The sequence below is a fragment of the Vicia villosa genome, linkage group LG5 (assembly GCF_029867415.1).
Source record: "Vicia villosa cultivar HV-30 ecotype Madison, WI linkage group LG5, Vvil1.0, whole genome shotgun sequence".
Classification (NCBI taxonomy): Eukaryota; Viridiplantae; Streptophyta; class Magnoliopsida; order Fabales; family Fabaceae; genus Vicia; species Vicia villosa.
This window is the reverse complement of record NC_081184.1, coordinates 158,590,945-158,608,604: the sequence shown is the minus strand read 5'-3', so window position 1 is coordinate 158,608,604 and position 17,660 is coordinate 158,590,945. Positions and strand designations below refer to the sequence as shown.

The 17,660-nt window shown below is 30.9% G+C and overlaps 1 pseudogene; it reads left to right on the top strand.

Annotated features, from left to right (window-relative positions):
* The first annotated feature begins 1,197 nt into the window (after positions 1-1,197).
* Positions 1,198-2,222, top strand: LOC131605845 (uncharacterized; annotated as a pseudogene).
* Positions 2,223-17,660: the final 15,438 nt, after the last annotated feature.

Here is a 17,660-nt window from a genome sequence, read left to right as displayed (position 1 = left end):
ATTGTATCTCTTTATAGCTCTACATAATGAAAAAAATTAAACATGAATAAAAATTATTCAAAACAAAAGGTAAAATTTGAGTATTACAAACAATACCAATTATGTGCTCAAGATTGTAGTGTAACGAACATAGCATAGTTACATTATTTTGCTTGAGACATATAATTATTAGTTGTCAATGTCCACTGCATAAACATCCAGAATAATAAATAATGTGTATAAAATTGAATCATAAGAGAAAACACAAATTCATATATACTTACAAATTGAAAAATGGTCCAGGGTAAAATCTCTCTTTTTTCTTGAATTAATTTTTTTGTATAAAAGTTTGGATAAAGATCGGTGTTCGTTGTTAAAATTGAATATTGAACGGGTCTAAGTATCAATACTTTGTTAAGTCTCTTTATGCACACATTGGATATGCATATACCTAAATACTAACAAAAAAAAATGAAATGTTAATGTGTTTGACATTAAAAGTATTTGAGAATAATAAATTGAAATCACCATAAAATATGTACTTACATGCACCATAATTGTATTATAGTTTTTTCCGGCCAATTAGTACCCTGCAAATATCCATAATATAACTCTTTCCAATTGAATAGTATTGACTTGGTTCATGTTATAATGTTATCTCGAGGGTGTCTCATATCTCTTCTACCACCCTCGACAATCTTAGCATGTTATATGGTTAATATTGTATAGTGTCAATATTTAATTGGAAGGGAGAACAAAAACTCTTATAAATCTCAACTTCACATTTTTGAATTTTGAATGCATAGTGCCTTGGGCAAACCCAGCTTTAGGCTGTAGCCACACCAGAATTTTCAATTTTTTATGTTATATATAATATTTAGTTTTGTTAAAATTAAGTTTATTTATAAATTAAAAAATACCACCAACTCACTTTTATCTCTCTTTTTATACCCTCTCTCTCCCTTAATAACTTTTTTCTCTCTTCTTCTTAAACTCCACAATCTTTCATATTTGTATCTTGTTCTCATATTTCCTAATCCAAAAACCCTTTATTTTTTTCTCCAATTTGTTCACTTAATTTGGTTGTATTTATTTGTGGGTGATTGAAAATCAAAGGTAAAGTGGGTATTTCAAATTTCCTTCATTCTTTTCTCCTTTTTGAGTTGAACCCTAAAACCCCAATTAATTAAAAATATCAATTTTCTTAATTTCTCATAAAACCAAGAATCATCTATTGCTAGAGTGGGTGACAGTCGTTGGGGTTATCACTTTAGGACTCACTAGTTTGATGACTCTGAATGGTGCCATAATTGGGGTACTTGAAGAAGTTGGAAATGATAAATCATTTGAAAAATATGGTGAAACTATGCTTTTGTCAGATGTGCTTCAATCATTTGATTTTATTTTCATGTTATATATGATGGTTGAGATTTTAGTATTTACAAAAGATTTGAGTGTAGCGCTACAAAAGTGTGATCAAGATCTTTTGAATGCTCTGTCACTTGTCAATGCTACCAAAAAAGAATTACAAGAGATGAGGAATGATGGATGGAAAGAGATTATATCTAAGGTTATGGAAATTTGCAACAAGCTTGACATTGATGTGCCTGACATGGATGCAACATACGTGCAAGGGAATAAACCTAGGCAACATGCTACAACTTCTAGTGTTTCTATTTTGCATCATTATAAGCACAATTGTTTATTTAATGTTTTAAATTTCCAGTTGCACGAGCTCAATGCTAGGTTTGATAAAGAGAATACTGAACTTTTAGAATGTGTTTCATGTTTGAGTCCTTCATCGTCATTTGCAGCTTTTGATGTGAAAAAGTTATTAAGGATGGTTGAACTTTATCCAAATTTTGTAGATGTGCCAGAAGTGGTGATTCGACATCAACTTTAAAATTATGTTAGAAATGTTTGATGTGACCCAAAAATTTGCAAAGTTAAAAGGACTTTCAGATCTTTGTGCAAAATGTGTGGAAACAAATAAGTGCAACACATTTGATATGGTTTATAAGCTTATGAAATTGGCTTTAATCTTACCGGTAGCAACTGTAAGTGTGAAATGTGTTTTTTCAGCTATGAAGTTTGTGAAGAGTAAGTTATGTAATAAAATGAGTGATCAATTGTTAAATGATCGTCTTGTAACTTTTATAGAAAGAGATGTTATTGGGACAATTAACAATGATGTTATTTTAGCTCATTTTCAAGAAATGAATGATAGTCGATTTTCATTGTAATGTATTACATTAAACAATATTATTATTCATTTTTAATATAATTTAATTTGTACTTTCTTTAATGTTTAGCCACATAAATATATATTGTCTGGATCCGCTCCAACATTGTGCCATTTTCCAAAAATCTTAAATGTTCATCCTCATTTTGCATGTCTTTAAATTATTTTGACAATTTGACTATGTATGACTCATCAGAAATTAAGGAGAGAACTACTCAAAATTAACTAAAGAAACATCAATATTATTTTAATAAAAGAAATGTTAATCAACCTAATTGTGTCATGATGTATACACTTAATCTCGAACACTTGGGTCAAAGACAAATGGAAACAGCCAAAAAGAAAATTACAAAGTAGGACTATTGTGATTACCGACCTAATAAGCTGTCTTACCTTAACTATGAATGGGAACCACAAATTAAAAGTAAATTAAACCTTTATTCTTATAGAAAACAGCCGTTAACACTTGCATGATAAGATGATTGAGCTGAGGTTAACTTCACTTACCATTCACGTAAAGGGTGTCTCAAATATTGCCGGCATTAAGCAATTAATCACATTAGTTTTTCACTTTGAACATCAAAGATTTTGCCTATATTTGTGGAAATCATTAGTTGACGCCTAGTACTAGATTAACATAGAAAAGGCAAAATACAAATTGAAATACTTTAACTCTTCATTATTATTCACCTTTATGATTTTCATTGTTTCACAAAGTTTATCGACATCAAATTATTGACCCTGAAATGATGACAGTTAAAAGAGAAGCATTAGTGGGTTTAGGTAGCTAGCCACCACCCAATTTTTGGCTACTTGACTTTTTGACTAACTCTCACTCATACAATCCTTGTTTCCATCAATTATCTTTCCTCCTCGTTTCATGTTATATATATATATATATATATATATATATATATATATATATAATACAGTAAATATCTTTGAAGATGGACAATTACCAGTGAAGTACCTGGGAGTGCCTCTGACTACTAAAAAATTGAGCATCATTCACTACCTGCCTTTGGTGGAGAGAATTCTTGAGAGGGTAAGACATTGGACCACCAGACTCCTCAGTTATGCTGGGAGGGTCCAACTTATCCAAAGTGTCTCATGTGCCATAGCCCAATACTAATTACAATGCTTCCCCATTCCTAAGTTTGTTCTCCATAAAATTGATTTTATTTGTAGATGTTTTCTTTGGACAGAGAAGTATGAGAATAGTAGGAAGAGCCCTATAGCTTGGAGCACAGTGTGCAAACCAAAGCATTGTGGTGGTCTCAATATCATGAATTTTATTGTTTGGAACCAAGCTACCCTCTTGAAATGCTTGTAGAATATTTAGAGAAAAGCAGATAATCTATGGGTCCATTGGATCCATGCTTATTATCTGAAAGATAGACCTCTGCTGGATGTGATGCATAATTCCAGCTGGTCATGGATGTTCACAAACATTATGAAGCAACGAGATGCTATTCCCCTTGTTCAAAATGTTTGGGATAACTTGGCTAACAATATGAAGTTTCCAATGAGAGTTATGTATGATAGTTTACTGGATGTTGGTAGAGTTGAGTGGAGCCAGTTAGTGAGATATAATCCGGCTAGACCTCGTGCCATTTTTTGTCTTTGGATGCAATGTCATGGTAGATTGCCTACCAAGGACAGAATGTGTCGATTTGGTTTCATTCAGGAAACTGTCTGTAGCATGTGCAGAAGAGATAATGAAACTATGCAACATGTGTTCTTTGACTGCTGTGTATCTATGAATGTTTGGTGTTCTGTCTTGAAGTGGATAGGAGTTATTCATACCCCTCTAACATGGACTGCAGAACTGAATTGGATTATTGCTAATTCTAAAAAGAAAGGGTGGAGAGCCAAGATGCTAATGCTTGCTTTTAATGAGACTATCTATGGGATCTGGCAATATCGCAACAATAAAGTTTTTGGTATAAATACTGAGTGTAATACTATTCAGAGTATTATAGAATGCATTACTCATAGAGGCTGGATAGATAGAAACCTTAGGAATCATATAGCTAGCTTTATATTGTAAGGGTTTGTTTGTTGTAGTTTGGATCTAGTCTCTTTTGTTTAAGCTGGATCTTTGGATCGCTTTGCTTGTAATTGTTTTTGAATTAATGAAAATTTCATTTTGATTCAAAAAAAAAATACAGTAAATATCATTTAGTAAAAATTACATAGAAATAACAGACAAATTGACAGTAAAATACGTGCTAACTTTTTTAAGTGAAAAAATCAATTTTTTAAAAATTGATAATAAATTGTGTCGCAATTCTTTTTGAGTTAAAAGGTAGTGCACTGACAGTGTAAAATAGTTTTACACTTTCATTCAATAGAGAATCATCAATATGTCATGTTATTAAAAAAAATTTAAATAAAAAATATTTTAATTGGATATATAGTGGTGATTGATTGACAGTGTAAAAATAGTTTACACAGTCAGTGTATGACCCATTTTCTTTTCCTTTTTTTTTTGTGGCAAAACTAATTTTTGTTAAAATTATATACATAGACTTAGAAGCCAAACATTACGATTCAATATCTACGAATCTATGATTTTTGTAAAAGATTTACTCTCTTTGATACTAAAAAATTATGTTAATTATTGGAACATGTTTTTTTTCCATATTTAACCATTTTATTTGTAATGATTTTGAAAGTTATATTTTTCCATGGTAAAATAGCTTGTTCTCAATTTTATACATGCACATATGTATTTCCATCCAATTTACTCGTCTACTTACCTAACTGTCGATCTTCTATCAAATAATTACTCCCCTAAATAACAAAATAAAAATGAAAAGAAAAAGTTGAAGGAACAGAAATATAACATACTAAACCTCAAAGGGTTGGCTCAGTTGGCAAATGAGCTTTCTCCAAAAAGGGACGGAACCGGCTAGTACCCGGGTTCGATCCCGGCTGGAGTCAAAAACGCCCTGGGGCCACGGTGCCGTCGCCTCCGAGCCCGGGTCCGGATTAGTCACGTGGGGCCCCTTTCCCCCGCGGATACCGGTCGGTTAATACCAAAAAAAAAAAAAAAGAAATATAACATACTAGTAATAATTAATTGTTAAAAGTGAAAATAACAGAGAATGTTATTAGCTAGCTAGGTAGTAGCTTGAAGCTTACTCAAAAACATGGGGCCATGATGAGTTGATTGAGCACGTGAGTGAGATATTATTCTGTATACGAGGAAGCAAAAATGAGAAGCTAAATGCGTTTAAGCAACTCAAACAAACACTGGTTCCCTTTCTTGAATCCTATTTATGGTTCGTTACGCTAAAATCTTGCAAATCCCAATTACCTATCATATGTATGTACTCTTCTTCTATTTCTACCACTGTAGTAGTTTCAAGAGCATATTCAGGAATAATTGAATGACATAATTTTACGTTACTTGAAACCGACACCACGTTTTATTGTAATCTAACAATTGTGTGTTTAATAATTTTTCAAACTGTAATCATTTTGCCAAGGGTTCTTTCCTGATTTGTCCTATTTACTCTCATTTGATCCTAATCTAACCAGCAAACAAGGTTTGTATATATCCGATTGATGTTTAACATTTCATTGCACATGCTGGATTTGAAGTGGCTTTGGTTGCATGCCTTGGCTAAGTATAAATGTCTTTATTAAAATTTGTTACTCGCGTCTCATTATAAATGTATTATTTGAGCTCAGCCGTAATAATTAGATGTATTAATTTTAATAATAAAATTAATATCATTTATTAAAATATATTTATTTATTATAGTTAGTAGAATTTTGAAAAGCGTAAAAATTAATAAATAAAGATATAGTAGTGAAAAAAATAATAAATGTCATTGATTTTACAAAAAGACATTTATTTTGAAACATGAAAAAAAAATTAGAAATTCTTGTCGGACTTGGTTTGTAATATCGTTTTTTGTCGGACTTGTTCCGTTCTTGTGTATCAAGGTTCGAGAACCCTTAGTTCTCGTATATATGAAATTCTTGCTTACACAAAAAAAAAAAAAAAAAAAATTAGAAATGAAACAATTTTATGAGACGGAGAGAGTATTTTTTAATAATAATTAATATTTATTAGTTAAGAAGTTTAACAAAAAAAAATAATTTTAGAAATATATTTCCTAAATTTTGTTGTGTATGTATAAGAAACTATTTATAAAATAAAAATGATATATATATATATATATATATATATATATATATATATATATATATATATATATATATATGTATGTATGGACATGATCAAAAGACACAAAAGTGTCAAATTTTAATAACATGACACCTTTGATAACTTTTTATCGCATATTTGTATAAAAAAATCTAAAGTTGAATTAAAAGCTATTATGATATAGATCATGTATATAAAATTTAACATCAATCAGAAATCATTTGATATGTCAACAAGATGTATAAAAACTAACGTCTTGCAAAACTTCAATAAAACCGTTAATTTTGATCATTCCCTTTAACATATCAAATGATTTGCTGTTGATATTAAATTTATTGGACAAGATCTATAAGATGTTAGCTTTCAATCCAACAATAGATTTTGTTATATGGAGTAAAGAGTTATCGAAAATATCATGTTACTAAGTTTGTACAATTAGCAAAGCTCTTCGATAATACCAATTCTTATTCTTCATTATCTCTCTTTTTCTCCTCATTAAAGTCATGGCCTTCAGAAGTATGTTGTGTCTAGTTCTACTAGCTGAATCAAGTCATTCTAATTCTAGTTTTCTCTAGCACTCTAGGCTTGGGCATACCAATTTTAATTTTGTACCAAATGTACTTTGTTTGGGTAATGGGCCATTATTGAATAAATATAGAGAATTTCTTTCCTGACCCCCCTATGGCAGTGACCGAAATTTCAAACTTACCCCTGCTTTGGAGATGTATCTTCGAAGTAATTTTTTTAAAGATTTTTCCAGACTTCGGAAATGCATCTCTGAAAACACCAATTTTTTGGTGTTTTCGGAGATGCATCTCCGAAATGCATGAAAATTCAAAATATACGTTGGTTTTAACAGTCAGATATTATTTCGGAAGTACATTTCCGAAATAATCTATTCATATACCATTTTCCCTCCTTCACTATTTCATCATTTTTATCAAAAAAAACCCAAACCATCTCCAAAACTTCCATCAATATCAATCCATTTTTCGTCTCAAAATCAAGTTTCAAACGGTTGATCACGTTAAAGGGAGCATAGAAATTAAGCTACAATTTGAGGTAAACATCACTCATTTTATCCCCTATTTCACTACATTGTTGCTGATTCAAGAGATGAAAACTCCGTCAGTTCGGAAGTTCATTTCTGAAATAAGTCACCTAACAAATTTCGGAAATGTACTTCCGAAACAATGTCTGGCAGAATTTAAAAAAACAGTTTTGACCATTTTAGCATATTTTTGCATATGTTAGGTATGGTGCATCCGGACAACATTGTCGCCGATGACGTAGTAGTTCCAGAAGATGTCAACGTTAATAACGAGCCGGTTAACGATGTTAAAGCCATGATCGATGCGGTGGATGTACGATAACAATTTACAAATGATAAGAGCTTCGCTTGTCGTGAACAATTGCTTGATTGGGTTCGTAGAGAAGCTAGTAAACTTGGATTTGGCATTGTTATATTAAGGTCCGACAATGGAAATAGTAGACGGAAATCTTTTTTCGTTTTGAATTGCGAGAGGGGTGGGAGGTATGTACCAACAAACCGGGTGTTAAAACACGAAGACACAGGATCGAGAAAGTGTGGGTGTCCGTTTAAGTTGCGCATGACTTGGAGGATTGATGATTTGTGGCGTTTTGGTGTCATTTGTGGAATTCATAATCATGCCTTGGAAGCCAAGCTACATGGGCATCCAATGGCGTGTCGGTTGTCCCGCGAAGAGAAGAATGTTATTTCGGATTTATCGATAATCAAAGTGGCGCCGAGAAACATACTTGCCGATTTGAAGCGAAAAAAACCATATAGTGTTTCAAATATCAAGCAAGTATACAATGAACAACACAATCTTAAAGTCTTGAAAATAGGCCTGAGGTCGGAAATGCAACAACTTTTGAAACTATTAGGCGATAACCAATACGTTTCAAGCTTCCAAACGTGTGAGGACAAAGTTACGGTGCGTGACATTTTTTGGACTCATCCTGAAAGTATCAAATTGTTCAACATATTTCCATTAGTTCTTGTGATGGATTCGACGTACAAGACCAACAAGTATAGGCTTCCGCTTCTAGAGATTGTCGGTGTGACCTCGACGGACAAGACTCTATTGCAATATCCGGAAAATCAGAAGGTTGTCAAGCTTGAGTACTGCTCGGCATCGCTTAACGACGAGGGAGACGTCCAGTTCACCCCATTTGAAGTCAAGAACGACGAAGATTTAGCGGTTTTGGGAACAACTTTCGACCGATTTTCTTCGAAGGGTCCGATCGAGTTAGGTGCGAAATTTCAAAGATCGAAAGCAGACGTTATCAAAATGTTGACTCATCGTCAATTACCCGTGTTTAACAATATGTAATTTTAATTTTATGTAATGTGATGTTTGTAATCTTCATGCTTTAAATAAATCGAATCGTTGTTGTTTGTTATTTTTTCTGTATCAGACATTATTTCGGAAGTACATTTCCGAATTCTTCTAAGGAGGGTGAATTCGGAAATGCACTTCTGAGTTCACCTATTTTTCTGGAAAATCACTTTATTTCGGAAGTACATTTCCGAAATCAGTTTTTTTCAAAAAAAAAAAAGATGTTTTCGGAAGTGCATTTTCGAAACCATATTTTTTCTCATAAAAATGTGACTTCGAAAATGCATTTCCGAAATTTAAGGATATTTTGGGGTTTTCGCCGCGGATAATCAAGAAGGTAGGAGGTCAGGAAAGAAATTCTCTAAATATAACTTAGGTTTATGTAATTAATCTTGTTGTATTGGAAAAACTCGTAGACTTAATTCACGGATGTCTACAACTATTTGTTATAATTCTTTTGATGTTGTGCATATTGATTTGTTGGGTCCCCCTCCCCTTCCATCTGGTTCTTTTTATAGGTATTATATAGTATTTTATCATGCTTATACTAGGTACAGTTGACTATATTTCCTAAAACTAATGTTTCAGGCCCTTCAATCCTTCGAGCTATTAGAAACATTTTTCAAAACTTATAATTAAGTTTAATAAAGTATGAGGCAATCCAATCTGACTATGGTGGTGATGTTTGACCTTTAAGCAAATACTAAGCATAACCAGGTATAAATCATTGGCTGACTTGTCCTCCTTCGTCTCATCAACATGGGTAAGTTGAAAACAAACATAGCTAGACATATAGTTGAAATGAGATTGACCTTATTGTGTCATACCTCCATACGTGTAACACTTTGGGATTATACTTTTAATACCTCCACAAATCTGATTAAATATTAACGGTTGAGAAAATAACAAACATAGAAAAAAAAAATAATAACAACACAAGAGACTAACGTAAAAATTTTAAAATCGGAGGAAAAATTACGGCCGTTGTCAAATGACAATTAAAGAAGAACACTATATTAAAATTGTTACAACACATAATATATCCTCAACTAACTCAGATCCCCAATACTCCCACACCCTCCAAAACCAATATTTAACTACATCTCACAACACTCTAATACAAGAGCATAAGGGAATAAATAAAGTCAAATACAAGTTTAAAGTATTTTTGACTAATGCATCTTGTAAAGAAAAATTTGAATCCTATATATAGCCTTGGACTCCTTCTTCCTTCACAAAACTAATCGATGTGGAACTTCTTCAACATATATATTTTCAACCAAACCCCGACAATCTTCACCTTAATTGAAAAATAATACATTAGATTTCATTGTCTTCACCGACAATCATACTCAACCATAAAGAGTATCAACATGTATATTTTCAACCAATATCAACAATCTCCACCTTGATTAAAAATAATACATAAACTTTCATTGTCTTGACCGACAATCATACTCCACCATAAAGAGTATAGTCACTTGAAGCTACACCACTCCAAGAATTTTCACATTGTCTTCACCGACAATCATAGCTTTAAAAACTATCATACTCTCTCATGAAAAATATATTTCACTTAAAGATAAAGCACTTCAAGAATTTCACGTTGTCATTACCGACAATAATAGACTTTATCATGAAGAATAAATTTCACTTGAAGCTAAACCACTCCAAGAATTTTCACATGCCGAAAACCAGGTTGAAAACTTATGGTTACTTCTTTGTTGAAAGGAAGCTCTTCAACCACCAACATAATCTTGCACCATGTGTAATCTTGATTGTAGCAACACATCTTTAACTTGAACTTTCCACAAGTCAGAAAATAATTCTTCCATCAATTTTCTCTAACCCAAACTGCACATCAGAACTTGTGACTGCAGCTCAACAACTCTTTCACAACATTACCCTTCTTTTCTGATGTGGAAGATCAGACAAAGCTGAAACCGCAGAGCATACTACGAACTTATCCCTAGATCAAACCAAAAGAGCTCTGATAACAGTTATTGGGAAAATAACAAACATATAGAAAAAGAGGAACAAAATAACAACAAAACAGATTAACGTGGAAACTCCAAAATCGGAGAAGAAACAACGGCTATTGTCAAATGAAAATCAGAGAATAACACTATGTGAAAATTGTTAGAACACATAACATACCCTCAACTAACCCAGACCTCCAGTACACCCATACCCTTAAAAACCAGTATTTAACTACATCTCTGGTGATAGTAATTTCTGGTAAAACAATCGCTAGTCCTCCAAATTGAATATTTTGGTAACTTACATGATCGACTAGATTGATTCTAGGACATTTGTCTAAATTCAATTATCTTTATAGTTGGTTTCATGTTCTAGTGTTACTTCGTTTCTAAGAAAATGATAAAACTCTCCAAATGTTGTGACTACTTGAAAATGTAAATGAACATAACTTCGATTATGAATTCTAGATGACTAGAATTTAGAGGTTTAGACTAAAAACTTAAAAGGAATACATATAACGCATGAAATGGCTATAAACGTAAAGATTTTGACTAAAAAGTAAAGGAATCGAAAGATAGACAATAAACTTGTATTTTGTTAAAAATTATATACAAGATAAGTTACATGACGAAAATAGAGCGTGTCACTTACTACCATTTATTCATGGGTAAATTTTTATGAAATTGTATTTTTTTTTTTTTATTTTGAAAACATAGATATTTTATGTGACTTTTGTTTTTCCACACACACGTACAGAAATCACTGGCAATTAATAGTCATTTGTCCAAGAGACAATATGGTGGTCGTCTATTGTTCACTTCATCGAGAAATTGATCAAATCACGAAGAAAATTGTTACAAAGTTTATCTTCTATGTGACTTTTGTTATAATATATTATATATCCTATATACATAAATTGTTACAAAAGTAATTTCATATTTTATGTGGCTTTATATGAATTTTTTCTGAATTTGTATTTTTGGGCTCATCAAATGGCAAATGGCAATAATAGAAAAAGGGCTGCATGGCTTCATCCCAATGTAAGCTTGATGTAAATTATAATTCTATATTTAATTTTATGACAAGTATTCACTAATTATGTCAGTCATTTGTAGACAAGACAACAACATAACTCTAATGATTGTGGGTACTATGTGATGGAAAATATTTGTTGGATATTGTCTCTGCCAATATAACCGAGTCTTGGATGCAAGTAATAAAAGTAAATTTACTTTGTTATTTACTTTGCGTTTCGCAACTTAATGTGAATTTTCAAAGAATAACTCTATATTGTTATTTACGTATTGTAGGTATTTAATGACCAACAGAATTAACAAAAGATAATTTTTATGATTTGCTACTTCGTTGGGAAAAATGTTTCTTTGAGTTATATAAAAAAATAAGTTTTATCTGGTGGATTATATATATATATATATATATATATATATATATATATATATATATATATATATATATATATATATATATAATTTGAGTTTCTTGTCTTTAGTGTTGTCTCATGATGTTAATTGATGTTATTATTTATTGTCAGCAAATGTGATTTTGGTGTTGTCTACTAAAGCTACTACTCATCTTCTCGTGGATTGCATGTTGGTATTTCAAGTGTGGGAAAGAACTTATAAATGGTTAGATATTTTTGTATGTTTTCACTGGCTTTGTTGTTGCAGTAGTCCACCATGTGTAAACTTCCTTATAATTTTGTACACTTGTGTGTATCATACATTAGTACTTTTGTAAATCAATTGTTCATTTTGAAGAATATATATGTGCATCCTAGCTATTTGGTGCAATGAAATTACCTTTCAGTGGTTAGAAAAATATAAAAATAGCGATCTAAATGTGGTTTGTGTGATGTTGAAGAAATATGAAAAATAACGACGTAAATGTAGTCTGTGTGATGTTGGAAAGATATGAAAAATTTGCTACCAAAAAAGTTACAAGGAATCCATCTCGATTTCGCTAAAAAATAGCCTAATTTTTTTAAAAAAGATAGCAAACATATTACATCGGAAGTGCCTTACAACCGATGTAAAAACCTATATTTTACATCGGGCCAATAAGGCAACCGATGTAAAAACTTATATTTTACATCGGGCTTATAAGGTAACAGATGTAAAAACTTATATTTTACATCGGTCTAATAAGGCAACTGATGTAAAAACTAATATTTTACATCGGGCTAATAAGGCAACCGATGTTAAACCTATATTTTACATCGGGTCATTAAGGCAACCGATGTTAAATATTACAGTTATTTAAAAAATATATAATTAACCCCCTTTTTCACATCAAATATAACAGTCAACCGATGTGGTAGGTGTATTTTTCACATCGGACTGCTGTCCGATGTAAAATGTCTTTGATTTACTACATCATTTGACTTTACATCGGATTCAGACCCAATATAAAATGTGTTTTTTTCGCCCGATGTAAAAAAAAAATTCATGCACTATAGTTAGAAGTTTGTTGAGTTTCAATTAATATTTAACAGAACTAATTATGAGTAGTTAGAGCTAATTTCATTACTCTTCGCTTATAATAAGAGCTATTTGTTTGAAAGTAATAAAACAATCGATTCTTCATTCAATTGTTCTTCTATTTTGGATTATGTCTATTGTTTAACATTCAACTCTAAATGGTACACTTTCAATATTATTTGGATAATGATACACATAGTGTGAAGAATGACATGTTAAGAATATAACGTTTATATGTTTACTCTATGTCGTCACGGGTCCCCTATCTCTAGAGGTTTATCCTTGTTCTTCTTTTGAACTTGGCCAATAAGAATTTTAGAGGACATCTCAGTGTGAGATGAGACATTGAACCTTCTAGTGTGGTTTCAAATAAAGTTTCATATCCTAATTCATAGGGGTGTTCGCGGTGCGGTTTGAGCGGTTTTGACAAAAAAAATCATCTGAACCGCAAGAGAAAAAATCGTGCGGTTTGGTTTGGTTCGGTTGGCTTTAAAAAAAATCCGAACCAAACCAAACCAAACTAATGCAGTTTGATTCGGTTCGGTTTTTTACAAATATTTTATTGAACAATACATATACATATAGATGACAACATAACTTTGTATTTAGACATTCATACACTATCAAATAACAACAAAACTCGTCATGTTTTAACAACAACTTTTTATTTAATATGTAAAAATTAAATTAGACAAAAGTGAAATAATAAACCTAAAATAATAGTATAAAACAATATAAAAATTATTAGAATGAAACAAAAAATAGAAGAGAGGAGAGATTAGTGAAGGTGAAAAATAAAAAACAAAAGAGTGGAGAGATTAGAGAAGAAGATGTGCGATAAAAACGAAACTGAAATAGGGAACATTTGCATAAAAATAAGAAGGTGAAAAAGAAAGAATATAAGAGAGTAGAGATTATAGAAAAAGAGGGAAGATGTACGTGGCAAAGAAGGCGTGATAATGTTATTAGAGATTTGAGAACATCGGGACTAAAATCATATGTGTAAGGATGAGAAAATTGTTCGTAATCATAAGGCTAATGTATAATAGATTTAAGTTTGGGTTGGATGTGAGTTAAGTAAACGTTAGGTTGTAATATAATGCGGTTTGATTCGGTTTGGTTCGGTTTACAAAATACAAACCGCAAACCGAACCGAACCGTGCGGTTTTGTTAAAAGATGGCCCAAACTAATCCGAACCCAATGCGGTTTTTTGCGGTTTCGATTTGGTTTGGTTTGGTTTGCGATTTTCTATTGGGTTGGTTTGGTTTTGAACACCCCTACTAATTCAAAACAAGAGAAATGATAAGCTTACAACTGATATTGACATCAACACCATATATTTCTACATATAGCAAATACTCTCTATTATTTTAATAATTTGTGCTGTCTTGATTTGTGTGCAATAACATATGGCTTTGTTAGTGTTTACGGTGTACATACGGGAAGTAAAAAAAGAGTGTAAGCATAGCAGCGCTCTTCAAAACAATGTTGGAGTGCATCAAACACTAAACAAATTATATATTTTCAAATCAAAATTGTAATCTTATTTTTTTCATTTTGTAGAAGTATAATTCATTTTTCTAAAGTCAACCTAACTGATAAAGAATATAATATTTTAGTAAACATATCAAAAATTTGTACACCTATTAACACATATTTAACGTGACAGGCAACCGTCACTCAAAACTTTTTTCATTGAAACCGACGTTTAAAGTCCATATAACTCTTAGAAATGTAGCAAACAATAAAATATAAAAATTAGTTAGAAGATAGAATAGTAGAAAAGTGATAAATAATTAGAGATGACAACATGAATTAGGAGGTACGAGACTTTAAATCTAATTAATTAGAGGATGGCATGGCATCAGCCATAACATCAATGGAAATAAAAGTACATCCCCACGCTAATCCCGCTATTTTTGGTAAGGGTTAGTCACCGACTGTGCGTTGCAAAACGTTTATTGCAAATGTCATTTTACTCACGGGGCACACTTATTTAATAGTAAAACTGTTGTTCCTGTATAAAACATTGAAACTTTAGCTTTTGTTGTTTTCACTAAAGCCAGTTTTGCCTAATCAAATCCCACTTTTGTTGTCATGTCTACTGTGTGGTCAATTTTATATATTTATTGTTTTATATTTGGAACTTTTCTTTACTTTCCATCAACTAGGCACTCTGTCATAATTGAAACGTTGATTTATCATGTTACATATTCAAACATATTTCTTCCATTTGACGGAAAAATGTGTTACATAAATAGTGGTGCGTTGTATTTACACAGATAGTGAGTGATACATGTTTCTAAATGGACATGCTTGTCGTTTTAATTTTGGATTTAAGTTGTTTATTTTCTTCTTTTTGACCTAGCTGCTTGAAGAAATGTGTTGCATCCTAGCTAGCCTAGTTGTAGTAGTTGCTTAGACGTGCATGAATATTCCCCATTGCACTAGTCAGAGTTAAAGGATTGGTGTGTGAGAGGATGAGGTTTGAATATTGTAATGATGTTCTTCCACTCACTCGTAATCTTAACCTTCTTGTCTTGTTTTTACTGTAACTAGCAAATAGGAGTCGGAATAGGCAAGATGAATCTACATAGATTTATAGTCTAATCTATTTAAGACCAGACTAGACTATTTAATATAAAAGTCAAATTTAATTTTTTTAAAAAAATTTATTTTATTAAGTAGGTCAGAATTAAATTATATATATATATATATATATATATATATATATATATATATATATATATATATATATATATATATATATATATATATATATATATATATATATATATATATATGGCATATCAAGTGGGAATCACTACAAAAAAAAGCCTCAGTAGTGACGTGAATATCACGCCACAAACCAAAAAAACACATCACAAACCAATATTTGCAAAGTGAAAATTCACGTCGCAGGAGGCAAGGTGGCAACTTTTAGTGACGTGATTTTCACTTCACTATTTAGTGAAGTGAAAATCACGTCGCAAAATTTGGGTCAGAGATTAATGCATATTCAGTCAGAACATGCGTAGCAGCGTTTGGGTCAGAAAAGCATCTTTAGTTGCGACGTGATGTACATGTCACTACTTAGTGACATGGCAATCACGTCACTAAATTTGCCTAGGAGTCATCTAAAATGCGCATTTAATGTCTAATGTTGCGACGTGATTTTCATGTCACTACTTAGTGACATGGAAATCACGTCACTAATATTTTTTTTCTTCAAAAAACCACATATATATATATATATATATATATATATATATATATATATATATATATATATATATATATATATATATATATATATATATAATTAAATTAATAAACTAAATATATTAAAATTTATAAAATTTATAAATTAATTCAATAAACTAAATATAAATCTAATATTAAAATTAAGAAAGTAAAATTATAAATCTAATATTACTAAATAATGTAATTATAATTTAATTAATAGTTTACACAAATTCAAAATTAAAAGTCATAACAACAAAATAAAAATTAAACTAAATCAACAATCAATCCGGGTCGGGAAACTCATCCTCATTTAGATTTTCCTGATCAGTCGGCGCAGAACCCTCCATATTTTGGTTTCCACCAAAGGATTGCATAAATTGTCGCACACTACACCATTTTTGACTTTAGGCAACGGAATAATAGACCGCGGCTTAAAAACTGTAGCCAGAAAGGCAATAGACCGCGGTTTTTTACATGTTGACAAGTTTTTAGATTTTTAAAAAAAACCGTAGCCTATTCACTTTCAGCTACAGCTTAGAAAGCGTGGGTGTAAGTTAACCGCCCCCTATTCTATATAGACTGCAGTTTTTTAGTTGTTGATATTTCTAGCCACATGCTATAACCGTGGCCTATTCTTTTTCAACTACTATACATCGTCTGTGCCTAACGGACTTGTCAACTAAATCTATATTTACACTTTTTTTATTATTTTATTAATTAGCATATATTTGTTGTCCTTCTCCTTTTTATTTTATTAATTTAATAACTAATAAATATTTCAATTTGTTTTTATTGATTTAAAAAAAGAAATATATTATTAAATAAATATTTAATTTATAATATTTTATAAAATTATTAGAAAAATAAAATAAAATATTTTTTTACAAATAAATATAAATATTAGATTAAAAAATTAGAAAAAATATATTATGTAATATATACAAACTATATTTTGTGTTATAGATAAAAGAACATAAATAAATAAAATTATATTTTTTTAGTGTCCCAAATATTTTTATTTAACAATTATTATATTAATATTTATATGCTATTTATTACAACGTAAAATAGTAAACTATACTTTTTAAATAAAAACTGTATAAATGTCATGATAGGTACATCTTTTTGGTTACAACTTACAAGTGATAGGTGTATTTGTAAAATTGTAACC